The 16,709-nt window shown below is 49.9% G+C and overlaps 1 long non-coding RNA gene across 1 annotated transcript; it reads left to right on the forward strand.

The window, feature by feature from the left end:
• The first annotated feature begins 287 nt into the window (after positions 1-287).
• On the forward strand, positions 288-8,083 carry LOC126043943 (uncharacterized). The gene is made up of 5 exons (XR_007507543.1): positions 288-613; positions 1,423-1,537; positions 2,033-2,301; positions 3,058-3,165; positions 7,701-8,083. It is a non-coding gene; the product is annotated as an uncharacterized LOC126043943 (long non-coding RNA).
• Positions 8,084-16,709: the final 8,626 nt, after the last annotated feature.

A 16,709-nucleotide genomic window follows, 5' to 3' on the forward strand; every position in this document is an offset into this window, starting at 1 on the left:
AGGACGAGCCAGTTTCCCCTTTTTGCTGAGCTTCCCACATTGCCTCTTTGCTCACAAGGAAGCAAAACCTCCACAAAAACTGGGCTGCCACCACAGCAGGAGACTGCCAACAACCGCCTCCAGGTGCGGCCGTCTTGGAATGTATTTAAAAACCCACCCCGAATGCATTTCTCCTCCTCTGCATTTTTCCCAATACAATTTCCCCCCCCCCTCCCAGCCTGAGCTCCCAGTGCTGGTGTACTGGGACGACCACCCTCTGCTACTGGCCGGGTGGCCGGTGGCAAATCCCACGCCGGAGCGACCTGTCCTCGTCCCATCGACAGGCTTTGTTCGCCGTGCTCGGTTTTGCTCCCCTGCTAACCCCATCGCGCTGCTCCTATTTTTAATACCAAGGGATAAACTCGCCACTTCGCTGCGTCTCGCACGCATTGTGAGCGGTGCAAGGTATTAAGTTGAGCACGGCTGCGTTTAGCACCTGCCAGGCGGGTCCTGGCAAGGAATGCATCGGCTCTTCTGCGTCGCCAGCCCCGAATTATAGCGTTTCTTCTTCCTCCGTGGGAGATGCCTTCCTCGGCTGAAATGACAGCGCCAAATTCTCCCTGCATGACAGAAGGTTGGTTGGTTTTCTTTTTCTTTTTTTTTTCCTGCTTGCGCTGAAAAGCAGCTGCTAAAGTGGAGTTAATTCATCCCAGTGCCACAAAAGAGGAGAAGGGGATGAGAATGCTGCTGCATCCCGGCATCTGCCCTGGTTTGGTGCAGGCACAGGCAGCAGCAAGCCACGACTTGGGGGGGGGTTACCTGCTACCCAAGGGTGCTCCTTGAAAAAGTGGGTGCCACTGAAATACGCTGCACATTTTTTCCCCTTTTAGCACAGCAATTCCCTTTATTTTTTCCTGGGCTCAACTTAAAGTTTGTGCTCTGTTTTTTGTTTTTGTTTTTAATTTTTGCAGGGCTTTTATTGCCATGACAGGGATACCAGAGTGGAACATCTGATCACTGGGATAAACATGTCCCAAAATAAAGGGTTTGCACATCCTGTTTTTAAAGCTGGTCTTGCAAAATGTTCAAAAGCTTTTCTATTTAGCTAGCATTTCAGTGTCCATAAATGGTGCAAACTTTTTCCAGCTATTGTTAGTGGCAGTATCCATAACTCAGTGACTGTGATATTGCACATTCAAAATGAGGACGAATAAATAAATACATGAAGTCAAACACAATGGCTCAGCTAGGTTCCCTGGAGTTATGCTGGGAAAAGCTGCTGACTACAAGGCCCAGGAGCTCCTATAGTTATTTCAGGGAGAACAGGTTGCAAACAAGCCAGGAAAACTTGTACTCTAGGACTTTATCTTCCTGGGACATATCCTGAAATGGATGGGATGCTGGCCTGGAGCGTGAGACTGGGTGACTTTTGTGTCTTCACAGCTTCAGCGATGTGCTCTGAATGCCTGGGTCAGGAGCCTGGTCCCCAGTGGTCCCTGATGAAATCACTGGAAAATGCCCCAGTGCTGTGATGGAGCCAGCATCCCTGGGTTGCCAGGTAAGGATATTCATGGTATCTTGCAGATGGCAGGATCTGAGCAGCTTTTACAGCCTTACCAGACTCAGGGGGCTCCCCGAGGTCACTGCTCCCTCTCAGCATCCCTGCTCAGCGCTCACAAGAATTGCTCTGCCTTTTGAGGTGCTCCACCTGGAGCCATGCTGGAGAAGAGCAATTCATCCATGCTTTCTCCTTAAACAAATAACACACACGCATTTTAAAATGGTTTTATTAGACTCTTTGAGTCCATTTGTAGAGACCCAACCTCAGAATCAATCCATATACTCTCAAAAGCCCCGTTAACATCTGCAGTGTGGGGCCAAGACTCAGTTTTCCCCCGGAGGGAGGCATCCTTGTGGCACCCAGCCCTGAGCTGGTGTGGGGTAAGCTCATAATTCCACGTTGGCACACAAACCTTGACGGTCTCGCTCCTGCGGCAATCGGCCTGTGCTGGGAGCTGTCAAGGACCACGCGCGTTATCCCTCCCGAGTGCAGAGTTGACGGAGAGGAGGTTGGAACGCAACTCAACGTCCCACACGGTGATGGTGGAACCATCAGATCCTGTCCCCACTTGGACAACTTGCTGTGAAATATTCTGCCTTGCACTGCTTTGCCTTTGACTAACGAAGAATGGCCGGAGAAGTGAACTGACGCCGTGCCATCATGTAATGGAGAATTACATCTTCTTTGGCCGGACGACGGGTTCCTTCTGCTTTTGAGAGGGAGAAGCCCTGTGCCCACGTGGGCCACGTCAGCCACTGCCGGTGGGTTTCTGCGTGGGGAGAACGCCACTCGCTGTCAGGTTGGGGGAGGCAAGACGTGCTCTGGCTTCATGCTGAGCTGCGGTTAGCATGGTACCCACCCTGCCGCAACCGGGAGGTAAATGCTAATTTAGGACGCATACGGTCCCTGTTAGACCCTGCGCTGAGCAGTCAGTAACACAGAGGTCACGTGTGGGTTGTGCCGGGTTTTACTGAGTGTGAAAGTGGGGAATAGTCCAAATACACCCATAAAAGATTGGGGTTGGGTGCTTCATTACTGCAGTGAGTTAGGAGCGTTTCCAAGGGGAGGCATGTGTTGGGCTGGTAACGAGCTCTCCTTTGGCAGAAGCAGAGCATTGAATGGGTGTGAAAACTGGAGGCTGAAGGTAGCAGATGTGAGAGGTGAAGAGAAGGGGGTTTGCAGCTGGGGGTACCGGGATGCCCGAGGCAGTGCACGCTGCAAGGGACCTGTGGCAGAAGGATGCTGCCAGGCTCCACGCTGGGTGGTGGGACCCAGCCAGCCCAGAATGGACAGCAGACTGGAGGCTACAGATGGCTACAGGGACAGGAGAGGGTGGCAAACCCCTCCTCAAAGGAGGCAAACCTCATCGAAGAGGTTAAAGTGAACGTTGAAGGATCCCAGGAGCAATTGCCAGGTAGTGCCATGCACAAGACTGACTTAATGCCAGCCAGGGGGTGGTGGTGGGGTGGATTTCATGGACTGTTTTCTGGTCTCACCCAAGCACTTCTCCATCCCAGATCCCAAATGATGAGGCCAAACACAACACAGCAGGAGCCAAACCATGACATGAATGCAGGGACCTGCAAAGGTGGAAAGTTGAAAGGTGCTTAGGACTTGTTCTCCAGGTGGGTTTACGGGATGTTGCTTTAGCCTCACCCTCTCTTTGCTGCAGGGCACAAAGTGGCCTCAAAATTGGTCCATTTGTTTCTTGTGACTTCTGACTTCGGTCTGGCAGCAGAAAGGCTGGAGCGTTGCACCTATGGCTGTGTTTTTTCTAATGGTTTTGGGAAATGAGTGACTAATGTCGTGGCAAACAAGCGGGGCTGGGTGTGCCACGCTGCTCAGCATCCCACTGCTGGTGGCATCCATGGCGGGACAGGCTGGTGGCCCATTCTTGGGTTGGGAACAGATTAAAATCATGATGTGAGGAACAAGGGAGGCACCGTTGGTGGGTCTCACTGCATCGCCATCTCCTTGTGCTGCAAAAATAATGGAATAGGGATGTGGCCCCAGCTCTTTCCTTAGCACCTCCTGCACCAGCCATGGCACTGTCCCCTTCTCAGATGCCAGAGGATGCTGCAACCCCCTCGCTGCAAGGTTGTTCCTTGCAAGGTGTAGCACGGAGAAGTTAAAATGTCTCGTTACGGAGGAAAAGACATGGTTCTGCTTTAGTCTGGCTGCATGTGGAAGAGCCCTCCCTGGCTTTTGCAGAAGGGCTCCTCTCTCCTGGAGTTAGTCATGCAGAATGATTTCAGGGGGGTCTGCTGGAGTGTCTCCCACTGTGTGCATTTGTACTGCAGTAATAGTCATTCCTGGCTGCAATTGCAGATTTTTCCATTATTAGGGATTATATATGCACACATTCAGGCCCTGTCCTGTGTGCAGACGCCAGCTGGCCCTGCCTTTCGGTGTGCGTACGGAGCAGTGCGTGTGCTGGGGGCAGCGCAGGAGCAAAGAGAGTCCATAAAAATCTGTCCCAGATCAATTGCCAGCTTTCTCTTGGGAGAAGACATATCTCTGGTGCCTGAAAAAAGCCCCCTTGTGACTTATGACTTCAGCAGATTTCATCTGAGGAAAATCTTTATGAAGGAAGAAATAAAGGCATTGCAGTTCTTCTGCATCCAATATTTTAGACCTGATTTCTAAAAAAATTGCAATTTTTTAGACCTGGTTTCTAAAAAAGCAGCAGGGTCTGAGGCAAACACTGGGCAACATTCGAGGGAGCAAGCTGGAGGTGGATTTTGTTCATTCTCCACTAACACGGGACAAAACGGTGTGTGGAGTGTTGACAATTAGCAGGGCTCAAATTCTGCATTTCTGTTGAAATTAGACGGTTGTTAGGGGACAAATCCCTCCAGCACTGCTGGTGAGAGTTGACAGGGGTCTGACTTGGTGGGTGGAGGGGCTGTAGAGAGCACAGCACTGCTCACTACTACTTCATACCTGCTGATACGGACAAGCTTTCCCATCCCGATGTATGCTGCAGGCCAGACTGAGAGGAGGCAGGGAGGCTGTCGCATGAGCAGGAGGGGAAAATCCCCCTTCTCCAACGTTTGTCCTGGATGCAGACGTGGGAACTTCAGCAGGAGCACCTACAGATAGGTCTCCAAGAAAGCATCCCAGACTCGCAGCACCTGAGGAGGTGAGGAAGAGAGAGAGAAGCTGGGATTTGTTCCTGCTGCTCGTAGCTGGAGGTGGCTGCAGGGATCAACCCTGTAGCTGTGGGAAAGTTCAAGGCTGAGCTTTGTGGCTTCGTCAGATCCGGGCTGTGAGCATTCACTCTAATATCTATGTAATGAGAAGAGAACAGCAAGCAGCTATCATGATAGATTCATGAAGCTAGCCAGACACCTAGCACTGGCAGTCTAAATCCAGCCCTGTCTTCCTCCTGCAGTAGACAACCCAAGCTGCTCGTTACTGTTGTCCTACCCAAGGGCACGAGCCGAGGGAAGCAGAAAGCCCCAACCAGTCAAGCTTCTGCCTGGATCATTACTTATTTATTTCTTCTTACACCCATCTTCCAGCAGAATTAAGGGCGGTAAAGGGAAGAGCCCTGTAACACTGCTTGCACAGTCTTAAAATGCTTTATGCTCATTGCAGTTCTCATCATTACAGCACCTTTGGGAAGAGAGACAACATTCAAATGCTCATTTTACAGCACCATGCGCTCAGCACTGCTGAAAACGAAATCCTTAGTAGTGTTGGCTCTGGAGACAAAATATGAATATATGTGGGTTGCATGTATCCAATCTCATTGCAGTGAGCTCAAGAAAGTGCAATTACTCTTATTTTTATGCTCATATGTGATTTAGACTGACTAATTGCTAAGAATTCCTCCCTCCTCCTAATTATCTGCAAAAGGAGTGATTTCAAAGCGCAATAATTGTGGCCACTGCCAAAGGGAATAGGAGATAAAAGCAACTCCTATTACCTCCAAATGGCCCCACGTGTGGTCCTTGTCCGTAGCAGCCACAGTTTGCGCTGGAATAATGCATCAACTATACATTTAATCTTTCACCCAAGGATCTAGAATTGCTTTCCAATGAACTGTTAGCTGAAGGATCCCCACGCTGCCCTGATTAATAGGCAAGAAGATATGGAAACTGTGAAACAGCCCAGCTTTGTAGCAGTGGGAGGGGAGAGAACTGTACTGTGATTGTGCTCCATGGGGAAACTACAGCTGAAGGACCTGACAAGGGACAAGTGGGTCAAGCCCACTGTTTTGAAGATGTTTTGGACATGTTATAGTGAGGCTACGGCCTCCTGCTCTGAGCTTGGTGCTGTCAGTAGCCAGATGAGGCAGTTTAAAGGCTACTGGGTGGCTTTCTATGTGGCTCTGCAGAGAAATGAAATACCCTCAGGGAGAACTGGTCTCCAAAAGGAGGGTTGCAACGCCATGTAGGGACCCAGCAGCTGTGCTGGGACTCCCAGCCCAATAGAAAATTACCAACAAGACTCTTCTGCTAAGATCTGGGGTAGCCAAGGAAATGGGTCTGTGTGTGGAAATGTTTTGGGGACCACCACTTTCAAGTCTGCAGGGACCACAAACACTTTATGCCCCATCTGAACGTGGACAACCTGCAGCTCTACAGGAGCAGCGGCGTCATGACGGGGAGCATCCATCGCAGAGTCCAGCGGTACCATCTGGGGCTTTTAGAGACCTGATTTCCAAATACCAGCTTTCCTTCTGGGTCCACAGCCCCTGCCACTGAGCGAAGAGGTGCAGAGATAACCAGTGCTGTGGGGCAGTACTCGGCGTGAGCCCTGGCAGGAGCTAGATATGATGTCTTGGGCTTCACCCATGTCTGTCCCCAAAACGGACGGACAGGGGGAGCGGTGCTTGGCCAGGCTGTCACGTAGCAGCTCCAGGGGTGCACGGCCCGATCCCACTCCAGTGACTGGGAGATTCAGGGGTCTGCAGTCATCAAAGCACTTCACAGCCCAAAAAATACAGGCAAAGCCCCCTCAGCCATGTTGTCCACCGGTGTCCTCAGCATCTCCCCAGCCTGGCCGGAGCCCTTGCTGCGCTGCTGACCTGTCCAGGTGGAGAATTCAAGGGAGGTAATTTTTATTTGGCTTTTTCACATTCTCAGCTTGTGACTCAGTTATCAACCGTTGTTACCTTTAGATCTCTGGGATCAAGAGAGGACCACTGCACTAGTTCTGTGTCACCAAGGAGAGCTTAAATATTGTGATTAAAAAATTCCAGTCTCGCATAGTCTACTCAGACATGCAGGAAGAAACCTTTGCAATTAGACTCCCTGTGTGCCAGCAGGAGGGCAGAAGTTCCTCCTTTTTCTTCTTTTCCATGTCTATATTCTTCTGTGATTTTAGAGCAGCAGGGGGAAAAAAAAAAAGCCTGTTTGATTTTCTTCATTATGCTAAGCCTGGTTTTACTTTCTGATTGCCAAAGAATGATAAATGGAACAGAGATTATTTGGAGATTTTCAAAGATCTGCTTTCAAATTTTATTCTTCCTGAGCCTCATTAAGCTTGCAGGTTTTATCTACACTTTGTTCTTATGGTAGAGTAGCATTACTGTATATTAATAGCCATATTTTTTCATTTGAAATTAAAACCAGATAGAGGCTTCTCAGGCTTTGCTTTCAAATCCTATTTTAAAAAATATTGATCATATGTGTGTTGTTTTTCTTTTCCTCTGACCCTGCTGGCTCTGTAAAGGGCACTCACTAACAAAATGCTTTCGGTCCCGGATCTCTGCTTACTACTGGGTGCAGGTTTTTATATTTAGGGACATATTTTAGAAGGTAAAGTGTATAGATAAATGAAAAATGTAGTTTCCAATAGAGAGACAGGCAAGAAAAATAAGATTTAAAAGCCAGACCGCTACAACTAGGTGGTACAGAGCAGCTTAGGCATGATAAGATAGCCTGTGATGTGCCTAGGCACATCTTTCAGGAGCTAAACGCTATTGAAAGATCTCGTCCTTGATGACTTTAGGAGAAACGGCCAAAAATCATCTCATGGCTGAGAGCCCCCAGGCAGAGCCTGTGTGCTCCTCTCTAGGAGAGGTTTGGAGGAGGGTGGCCGGGGCCGGGCACGAGGACAACATGGGCCGCACACACAAAAGCCACGCTAACGTACCTGGTGGTGTTTCTTCTGCCGGAGCCAGAACTGACCCACCTTCTGGGTTTTCCAGGTGTACATCTTCCTCCTTCTGCGCCCACCCATGAGCCCACAGAGGTCTTGGGGCAGCTTGAAGATGTGATGAGAAGGTCTCCTTGTGCCACCTACCCGGTGTGGGAAACAGCTTCCTCGTGTGCATTGGGGTGGTGTGACGCTGCAGGAGCCGGCTGTGTCCTCCGAGTTCCTGGGGAAGGTGCTGGAGAGAAAAGACCCAAGGCAAGTTTCTCTGTTGATGGCCTGCCTTGTTATCCTAGGAACGGGAAAGATGGGTGCACGGAGTGGGGTGAGGACAGACCATCCTTAAGGTGCCACTACACCAACCCCAGCCACGCTGGGAGCACCGTGACCTGGTGCAAAGTTGAAGCCCTTCATTCTGAGACCAGCCCAGACCCGTCTCCAAGGCTCGAGGTGCTCCTCGTGACGGTCTCCTCCAGACGTGACCCCAGGAGCTTTGCTTGAACTGGAAAGCAGCTCATTTGGAAAGGTTTTCTGTAGTTCCTCCAGACCCGCTCGACAAGCTCTAATAATAACTAACTGCCTTTCTATTTATAAATGAGAACAGCAGCGAGGAACTCGGCTCATGCGGCTGAGGCCACCGCAGCCTCGGTGCTCCCACCCTTTGCCATCGAGCTTTTTGTCTCTGCTATCCTGCCAGAGCCCCAGCAGCCCTGCCATCGTGCATGGGAAAGGGCATTTCCCAGGGTTCTTTCCTTTGGGAACACACACACGTTTATTTTTTCTTTTTTTTTTTGCTCGTTGACAAGGGAATATTTTCTTTTTAAAAAATGGGGATTGTTTTTTGTAGCAGCTCCTACCCCACTTTGTAAAACAAGCATTTCCCAAGCGCTTGACGTTTCAGATGATGTTGTTACTCGAACATCAGCGCCAATATCAGAAAATGTATTTCATCGTGGAGCCCGGGGATTTTGCGCTGCCCGTCTCCCAGCGGCCAGATGCGACGCAGAGGACCGACGGATCCTTTCGGCCGAGCCAGCTGGATGTGGCCCGCGTTAGGGCCGAGTCGGAAGAGCATTTGGGTTTAGATTAACGCGCTGTAGCCCAAGGCTCGCTCTCGCCCAGCCTGCATGCAGGAGGGGAGCATCACCTCCCCTTCGGCTGGGTCAGCTCGAGCCGAGGCTCGACTCAGGCTGAAGCTGCCTTTGCTGGCTCCAGTCTCCCAGGGACCAGACTTCTCCAGCCAGTTCTGGTTCTACCCACGGCGTTCCCTCTGCTCCCCAATCCCGACAGTGCCAGGCCCTGTACCTGCTCTTCTGGGAGAGACTGGAAAGAGTTTTTCCTGTAATACATCCTCTCGCTATCTCCACTACATGCAGGATGCGAGATTTGATGAAAATACTCTGATCTGTTCTGACAAATCCTCTGTTCCTAAGTAGATAATAACCAGAAAATCTTCCTAAATAAATCCTGGTTTCGGATCTGTGCCCACACTTGTTATTCTTTTCGTACCAATTAACTGCTCCTTCTCGCCCTGAATCGGGGGCATCCTCAGGCCCTTGAAGTAGAAAGGGGGCACAGATTTATGGCTGCTGAAGTCAGCATGGGACCAGGTGAAGTTTTACGACTGTAAAAAAAAAAGAGAGTCTGATTTAGCAGCATTAATGCACAAGTGACCAGAAACACTCTTCTCGGCTGAGCAGGGATTAAACGCTGCAGATAGCTATAACCCCAAACTGCAGTGGAAAGTGCTGGGATACCTTTTCATCGTATCAGTAGCGCAACGGAGCTGGCACATGGACCTGACCTGGAGGAGAGAAGAAGAATATATTAGAATAATACCCGTTTAATTCTCCTCTCTCTTTCTTCAGTATCAAGTTGATACATGTGATACCGAGACGTACCCCTGGCAAAGCGGAGTTTTGGGCTTTGTCTGCCCCTGAACTCAAACCAGGCCTGGTGTTGCTGGTGAGGTCTGTGCAAACGAAACTTTCTGTGCAAACGAAACGTATTGAACAAACAAAAAGTCCTTGGGGAGGTTCACCGTGGACGCGTTGAAGAAGTGAGCATCCCTACTGGTGGTGGCTGCTGCATTCCCGTGGCCGCTGGCCATGTCCACAGCATCTGTGGTCCAGCTTTTTGACCTCCTTCTTCCATCTGCAAGTCCTCGGCGTGCACCCAAAGCTGTCGGACGGCAGCGCAGAGCTGCAGACCGAGGTTCTTGTTCATAAGAGAGGCAGTGGTGCCACCTTCAGCACAGAGCAGCCAGGCTTTTTTTGGGGGGGCTGAGCCCCTCTCCCAAAAGCCAGGGGCTCTCCCAGCTGGACAGCTTTCCCTCAGTTGGATGCCTTGTACAGAAAATTGGAAATATTCTGATGAAAGATTCTGCTGCTGTTCTAAGTTTTCCCTAAGAAAGGGGAAAATCTGAGCAGCTTTTTTTAAATTTTTTTTTTTTTTTTAAGTGACACAGCATTACCTGATGAGTTTTCCTCAGGTTCAGCCCAGTCCTTTACAATCCTCTTCACCTGCCACGTTTTGGCCTCGGGAGGCTGTGGTCCCACGCCGTGAGCGTTCCTCCCTTGCTGATGCTCATAAAACCACGGCCCTGGGACGAGGGTATCGCTGGCATCCTGGTAGTTGCTCCTGGCTGGGAAATTAAGATACAAACTGGTCTTGCACTTGGATTCTGGGGTTGTCCCTCTGCCTGGGGCAACCAGGAGCATCCCTTGGCAGGTCACTGGCACAATCTCAAAAGTTGGTTTTTGTTTTTTTTTGTTTGGTTGGTTTTTTTTGTTTTGTTTTTTTTTTTTTTTTTTTAACATAGCCCTTTCTCAGGCCCAGGTCCCTATGATCCCAGCAGGTATTTTGCTCACACTTTTATTCCAGGACTTCAGCTCACCCCCACCCATCCCTGGGTGTGGGGGGGCTCAGTCCTGTCTGACTTATCTCAGCCTGCAAAGCGTCAACGAAGGGTGACAACCTCCATGCCAGAGCTAGACTCACCCTGCAGGGACACAAAGGATGCCATGGGGCAGCATGCACCTTGATGGAGAGGGACCTGGGGGGCACAGCCAGCCTTAACCCCCCCCCCCCGCCTTGGCACCTTAAGAGATGGAAGCAGGATAACTGGGGGAGGAGGGAGGACCAAAAAAAAAAAATTAAAAAAAAAATAAAAAAAAATATCCTGCAGATGCAAACCTGCCACTGCCTGGTTGCTGAGGAAGGTAGGGATGTCCCTGTGGTGTTTCCGGGGGGGGGGGATGATTGAGGAGCCCGAGTCCCAGCCGTGCAGAGCTGCGGTGTCACCAGGAGGTGGCACAGCACGAATGGAGATGCTCCGGGGGTGGGGAGGGGGGGGGGAGCGCACCCTGAGCCGGGTGGGCTGGGTGTCGTCGTCGTCCCCCCACCCACCCTCCTCGACCCCCCCATTAAAATGGAACGAAGTGATTCATTAGGGCAGTTCCAGGAAAAAGAAGAAAAATCTCGCATCTTCTTTCTCGGAAACCCATTGTGCAAAATCTTTTCACATAGGGGAAGGGGGGGAAAAAAAAAAAAAAGGCACAAAACCTACATTTTATTTGGAAAGAAGGGGAAAAAATGAGCACATTTTCCCCCCCTTTGTAAACAAGCAGCTGTCAGGACATCCACTGTCTTGCGTCCCCATGGCTTTTCTGCATGAGCAGAGCCTCGGCCGACTCCTGTTCCTCTGTCGGGTGCCCTCATTCACTGCTCTAATATCCCATCTGTCAGTACATTCCTTAAAGAAACTTCATTTTATGCCTTATATCATATTAATAGTCAGCAGCTTGCAGAGGTTTTCCCTGCAAAAGCAGACCCAACAGCAGTGCAACGGCTGGAGGTGTCCGTGGCGGAGCAAGGACAGGTCCTGGCCCCTGCAGGTCTCAATCTGCTGATTCCCAGTTGGGATCAAATGCATTTTCCCTGTAGGACACGTTTAGCCCATCTTGCCTTGCGGGAGCACGCTTTAGGCACCTGCGTCTGAACTGATACAGCTAGAAATGGCAAACCGGTATTTTTTTCCTAAACGTTGGCAATTTTCCCTTTCTAGCAAAGGCAGAACAGAGGATGTAGAAGGAAGACATCAGCCATTACAGACCAGAAGAAAGATTTGCTTTCAGTGAAACACTGACCTACAGCATTTCTGCTAGAAACATTGCATTTCAAGGAAATTATTGTCTATACTTCGCTTGAACGGACGATTTTGAAATGCATTGCTATTGTTGGTAAACCGCGTACCGTACCACTTAACCCATGCCCAGTTTGTAACCCCCCAAAAAGGTGATTTCTTCCCAGAAAAGAGTTCTTTCTCTCCCAATTTTCCCTTCTTGGGTTTACATGTCAAAAGTTAACTGAAACAGTCAACAGCAACTTAATGGGGTCCCAAGGGAAGAGGGACCAAGCACCTCCTTTGGCCGCTCGTTGGGGTCCTTTGGGTGCAGGACCAGTGGCTGCTGCCCCTTCCCCAGCTACTCCCCAGTTCGGGGGTCCCTAAAATTAGAGGGGCTTTAGCACCTCCCCATGGGTGGCTTTTTCTTGCAGGAATTTTTCTAGGCACTTTTTAAAGCCAGCTCAACTTTTAGCTTGCACAGCATCCTCGTGGATGCGGCTGACTTCATGTCAGGCTGGAAAAATCAGTGCAAGAGACCCCCGTGGAGGGGATACTGGGGGGGGGACACAGAGCTGCTGGCCTCTGTCCCTCCCACTCGGAGAGTCCCCATCTGTTTGCCTCCTGTAACTGCTACAGCCAGTCTTCCAGGAAAGCCCCAGGACAGTAGATAGATCAGATGGAGAAGATGTTGTGCAATCATTTGCTCACCGGAGCCCATTTCTCGCTTTTCAGTCCCTTGTGAGAGGCAATTAGAAATCCTCACATGAAATGCGGTATAGCCCAGCTCCATAATGTTGGCAGGAGTCTTCTGTCCTATCCTGAGAAGGAAAAAACATAGTGGTTTCAAGGCCAGTTATTTTTCAAAATAAAGCAAAAAAAAAAAAAAGATTTCTTCCTTTTTGTTGTTCTTTCTGAATTCCTACTCAGCATCCTGAAAACCCTTTAGAGGATTTGCATTTAGAACATGAAATGAATTTCTCACAGTGAGGCCAAAGAAAACCAAGGTGCGTGGGTGGAGGAACCTGTGGCCCGTGCCAGCAGCCAGTGCCAGCAAGTAGATGTCCTCAGCTGTCTAAGGTGAGGCCAAGCACTACCTCAAATCCTCCTCGCATCCCACAACACTTGCTTTAAAGTCAGATAACAAATGTTTGCTGGGACTGGGAACATAGGGAATATATATTCTAATAGCCCAGTGCAGACCTTGTCTCTTAGTCCATCTGTGGACGCAGTACTTAAATAGCTGAAGAAATCTAAAAAAAAGCCATTTACAGCTCAATCCCGACGGTACTAACCTCCCTTCCCAGCAGCGCTCCAGCTGCCGAATTGTATCGGTTACCTCCATTGGAGACCTGCTGAGCCTGATGTGTGGTTGTTGGAGGCTTGGTGTCTTGGGCAGGGAATGGTGGGCAAAAATAGCTTCGTTCACATGCCTGGATGAGAAGGAAGATGCCTTAGGTCGTCTTGGTGGGTTTTGCGGTCGGAGGAGCTGATGGCTGGGCTGGCTCCTGGCTCTCAAGGTTTTGAGACACAGAGCGAGAAGACTGCTGCAAAGAAGGAAACTGCTCAAAGCCAGGGTCAGGCTGGTGTGGCCACCTGCAAGAGAGCTAATTATTTATAGGCGTTATAGGTTCCTACAGCTGCATCCATTTACCTGGGAGAAACAAGGTTATTGATGGCAGTGACCATTCTTTCAGGAAACCCGTGATATTTTACTGCCACAGTGACACAGAAGGACCTGTTCCAGCGTGCCCCAAATCCACAGGAACGATTTGCCTTTGGCATCTGGGCTCCCACTGACATCCATCAACCATCTCTGACCCAACCCAAGACCTCTCCAGGGACATTAATTACCGGACTAGATGGTTTCTGATATTTTCAAGTAGCCAAAATTCATTCTGAAAAGCATTAAGACCCTGCAGGAGGGATGTATTCAGTCCTCGTGACGGTGGCATCTACAGACACACAGGTGTGTTTCTAGTTCGGCTGCTGCACAGCCCATGTCCTTCCTTACCTGTCCATAAAACACCATCCGATGTCTGTGCCAGGATGAAGATGCACAGGGACAAACCGGACACCTCCATTTTGCCTAGAACATAAGTTCATGAACTTCTGTTATCATTCAGGCATGATCTAATTGAAACATCATGACTTGCACAATCATCTCCTTCTCTGTCCCCCACTTCCACTCTTCTAAAAAACGTTTCCTGCTTTTTCCAGCTGGACAAGTTATCCTTCTGCCTGCTTTGAAGTAAATATTTTGTTGGGTTTGGCTGCTGTCACAGCCACACATAGTCTTCTGCCTGATATTTTATCCATCTGCTGCTAAAGAGAATATTTTGAGCTGAGAGTCTCAAAAGGGTTTTGAGGTGCTGAGTAGAATTAGGGAGTACCAATGCAAGAGAAAAATCTTCTTCTCGGCTTTCACGTGCATATGCCTTAAAAATTAAAGACTCGGAGAGATGCTTCTTACAACAGCTTGGTACTCACGTGCTGCAAACCAGAGAGCGTACGCTGGTTCGCATTAGCTGAGGACCTGATACACTCTGCTCACCCCCTCCACGGTTCACATGCGGAGATGTAATCCAACACTGATTTCCTCTTTTGTCTCAAGCGAATGGAAAAAGAGAATTGGACTCCCGCGCCGTCGAGGTTGCCAACATCTGCCTTGCCTCATTTCTTCTGCTTGAAGAACATCTGGCTCTGCTCTGGGACAGCCACGTACGGCCAGTTGTGTTGCACGGGAATGAGCTGTGTTCGCTGTGATAAAGCTTCTTGCAGGTCTGCCGGCTGGAGTGTGGTATCTGCCCGGCTTGAGATTCTCGCTGCCCTTATGGCACAGGAAAATGCACGTTCACGGTGCCTTTCCTTCCAGAGCAAAGAAATAACTCTCTGTTTGATGCTGGTCCTGTCTCCTGGCTTTTTTTGCTCTGAAGAAAGGAGGTTTTTTGTCCAGTTGAGCTGTGAGATCTGGAGGTGCCTGCCCAGGGGAAAGCACGCATGGACGTGGCATTGCGGCTGTGAAGGGGGGATACAGGAGGGACTGCGAGTAGTTGCACAGGACTGGGGTACAGCATTGCCTTTTTACCCCACGGGGTATCTGCGGGCATGACACCATCTTGTAGGCCACTGCAGGCAGCCCTCCTATGGGCTTTCTGCAGGACACCAGTCCTTTACCCTCCTCCTCCTCTGCAGAAATTTGTCTCATGGCTATTTCGAAGCTTGCATCACTGCTTTTTGTGAAGTTCCTTGAAATTCACAGAAATACCACTTTTTGTTGTTGTTGCTTACTTGCGCTTAAGGGGACCTGCTTAACTAGCAGTTGAACTAGATAATGTTTCTCTCTATCACAGCTGTGAGAGGATGAGGAGACCTGGAAAACCCTGTCATTCCTGTCCAGACATTTTTCAAATACCCCTTTGCTCCCCAAAATCTTGCAGGGCGAAACGCCGTCCCCGAGTTCCCAAGCCTTGAAGACACATGTGCTTTGCTCCCCTGGTCCCCAGCGCTCAAAAACTATCAGCCGGCACCGTTTTTTCTCACCTAACCTGAAAGCCATGGGCTGCTTTTTGCTGTCGCTCCGGGATGCCTGTTTGGGGCACGGTGCTCGGGGACAAGCGCTGGAGGCGACTGGTGGTGAATGGCCCTTTGTGTGCTTTGTCGCTTTGCTGCATAAAGAGAGCATTATTAAATCTAATAAATAAGAAGCTCCCTGTTAATAGGACTAAGTTATTGCATGAGTTACTGCGGGGAACGTGCAGCATCCTCAGCAGGGAGCTGCCTCTCCCGCTTTGTGCCGGGACGATGGATGCAGGCTGCATCCAGCACGACCAACTCGTTCTGCTTCAGGTTTATCAGCAAAGACACCCTGTGCTGTGCTGGAAAACAAGGAGAATAACCAAAATGTTAGGGTGGTTTTGGAGCTGGAGTGGGGTACTTCCCACCAGGTTGCTGTCAGCACTCGAAGAGCAGGTAGAGCAATTGCAGCTGCTGGGGGATGGTTTTCCACCGCAGCCCTTCAAGCTCAGGGCAGGGGAAAGGGCAGAGGCGGAGGTGACCTCTGAAGGGAATATTTAAGAAGCCAGTTCATTTCCAGGAAATCTCTCTCTTGCTCTTCTTTTTTTTTTTTTTTTTTTTTTTTTCCAGCGGAAAAGCTAAGTCCTCATGAACTTTTTGAGAACTTTTGTTCGTTCCCTCTTGCCAGCTAAGCTCCGCTTTGTGCTGGTGACAGAACCCCTTTCTCCAAGCTCTGGTCACGGGCCAGGACCTGGAAATCTCGACTGTGTGCTGGCAATGCCACCGAGCCCTGTCCCCCTCCCCTCCAGGCTGATGCAAAGTCCCAGCTCCAACCAGCTTGCCCTTGGGGGACTCTCTGTGGGTTTTTTTCCTTCTTCTCCTTGTGCAGGAGAGGAAAGACTTCCCCTGCAATGGAAAGCCCCTAATACCATGGATAATAATCTGTCAAACCTGTGGTAGCAGAGACTGAAGTGGGTTGGTGGTAGTTACTTAGAAGAAACAACTGTGGAAGCGGTGCTGGAAGGAATAGCCAAGGCAGGAGATAGTCTTCACCCCAGAGAAGGAAATACAGTTGCCACAAGAATATTTCACTCCTCAGTCTGCTCTCTGCTTTCTTATCTTCCCTGTATCCCCATGTATTCCTCTTCCCCTCTCCAGCTCCCAGAGATGCTCTCTCTGGGGCAGGACTTGTTTGCTGGGGCTTTTATTCCTGTTTGCGTCTTTACATCATTCAAAGACGTCCAAAGGGACCCGCTCCCCTCCTGCTGTGCGGTAGAAAAGAGATTGCCTGGTTGAAGAAACGAGGGTTTGTGTGTAAGAGCAGAGAGGGTCCCCTCTCACCAGCAGCATCTCCAGAGGCTCAAACCACAAAATGCTGATAAAAAAAAAACCCGGCAGGAATGGATTGTATGAGCTGTCATTATA

This window comes from Accipiter gentilis, chromosome 10 (assembly GCF_929443795.1).
Source record: "Accipiter gentilis chromosome 10, bAccGen1.1, whole genome shotgun sequence".
Lineage (NCBI taxonomy): Eukaryota > Metazoa > Chordata > Aves > Accipitriformes > Accipitridae > Astur > Astur gentilis.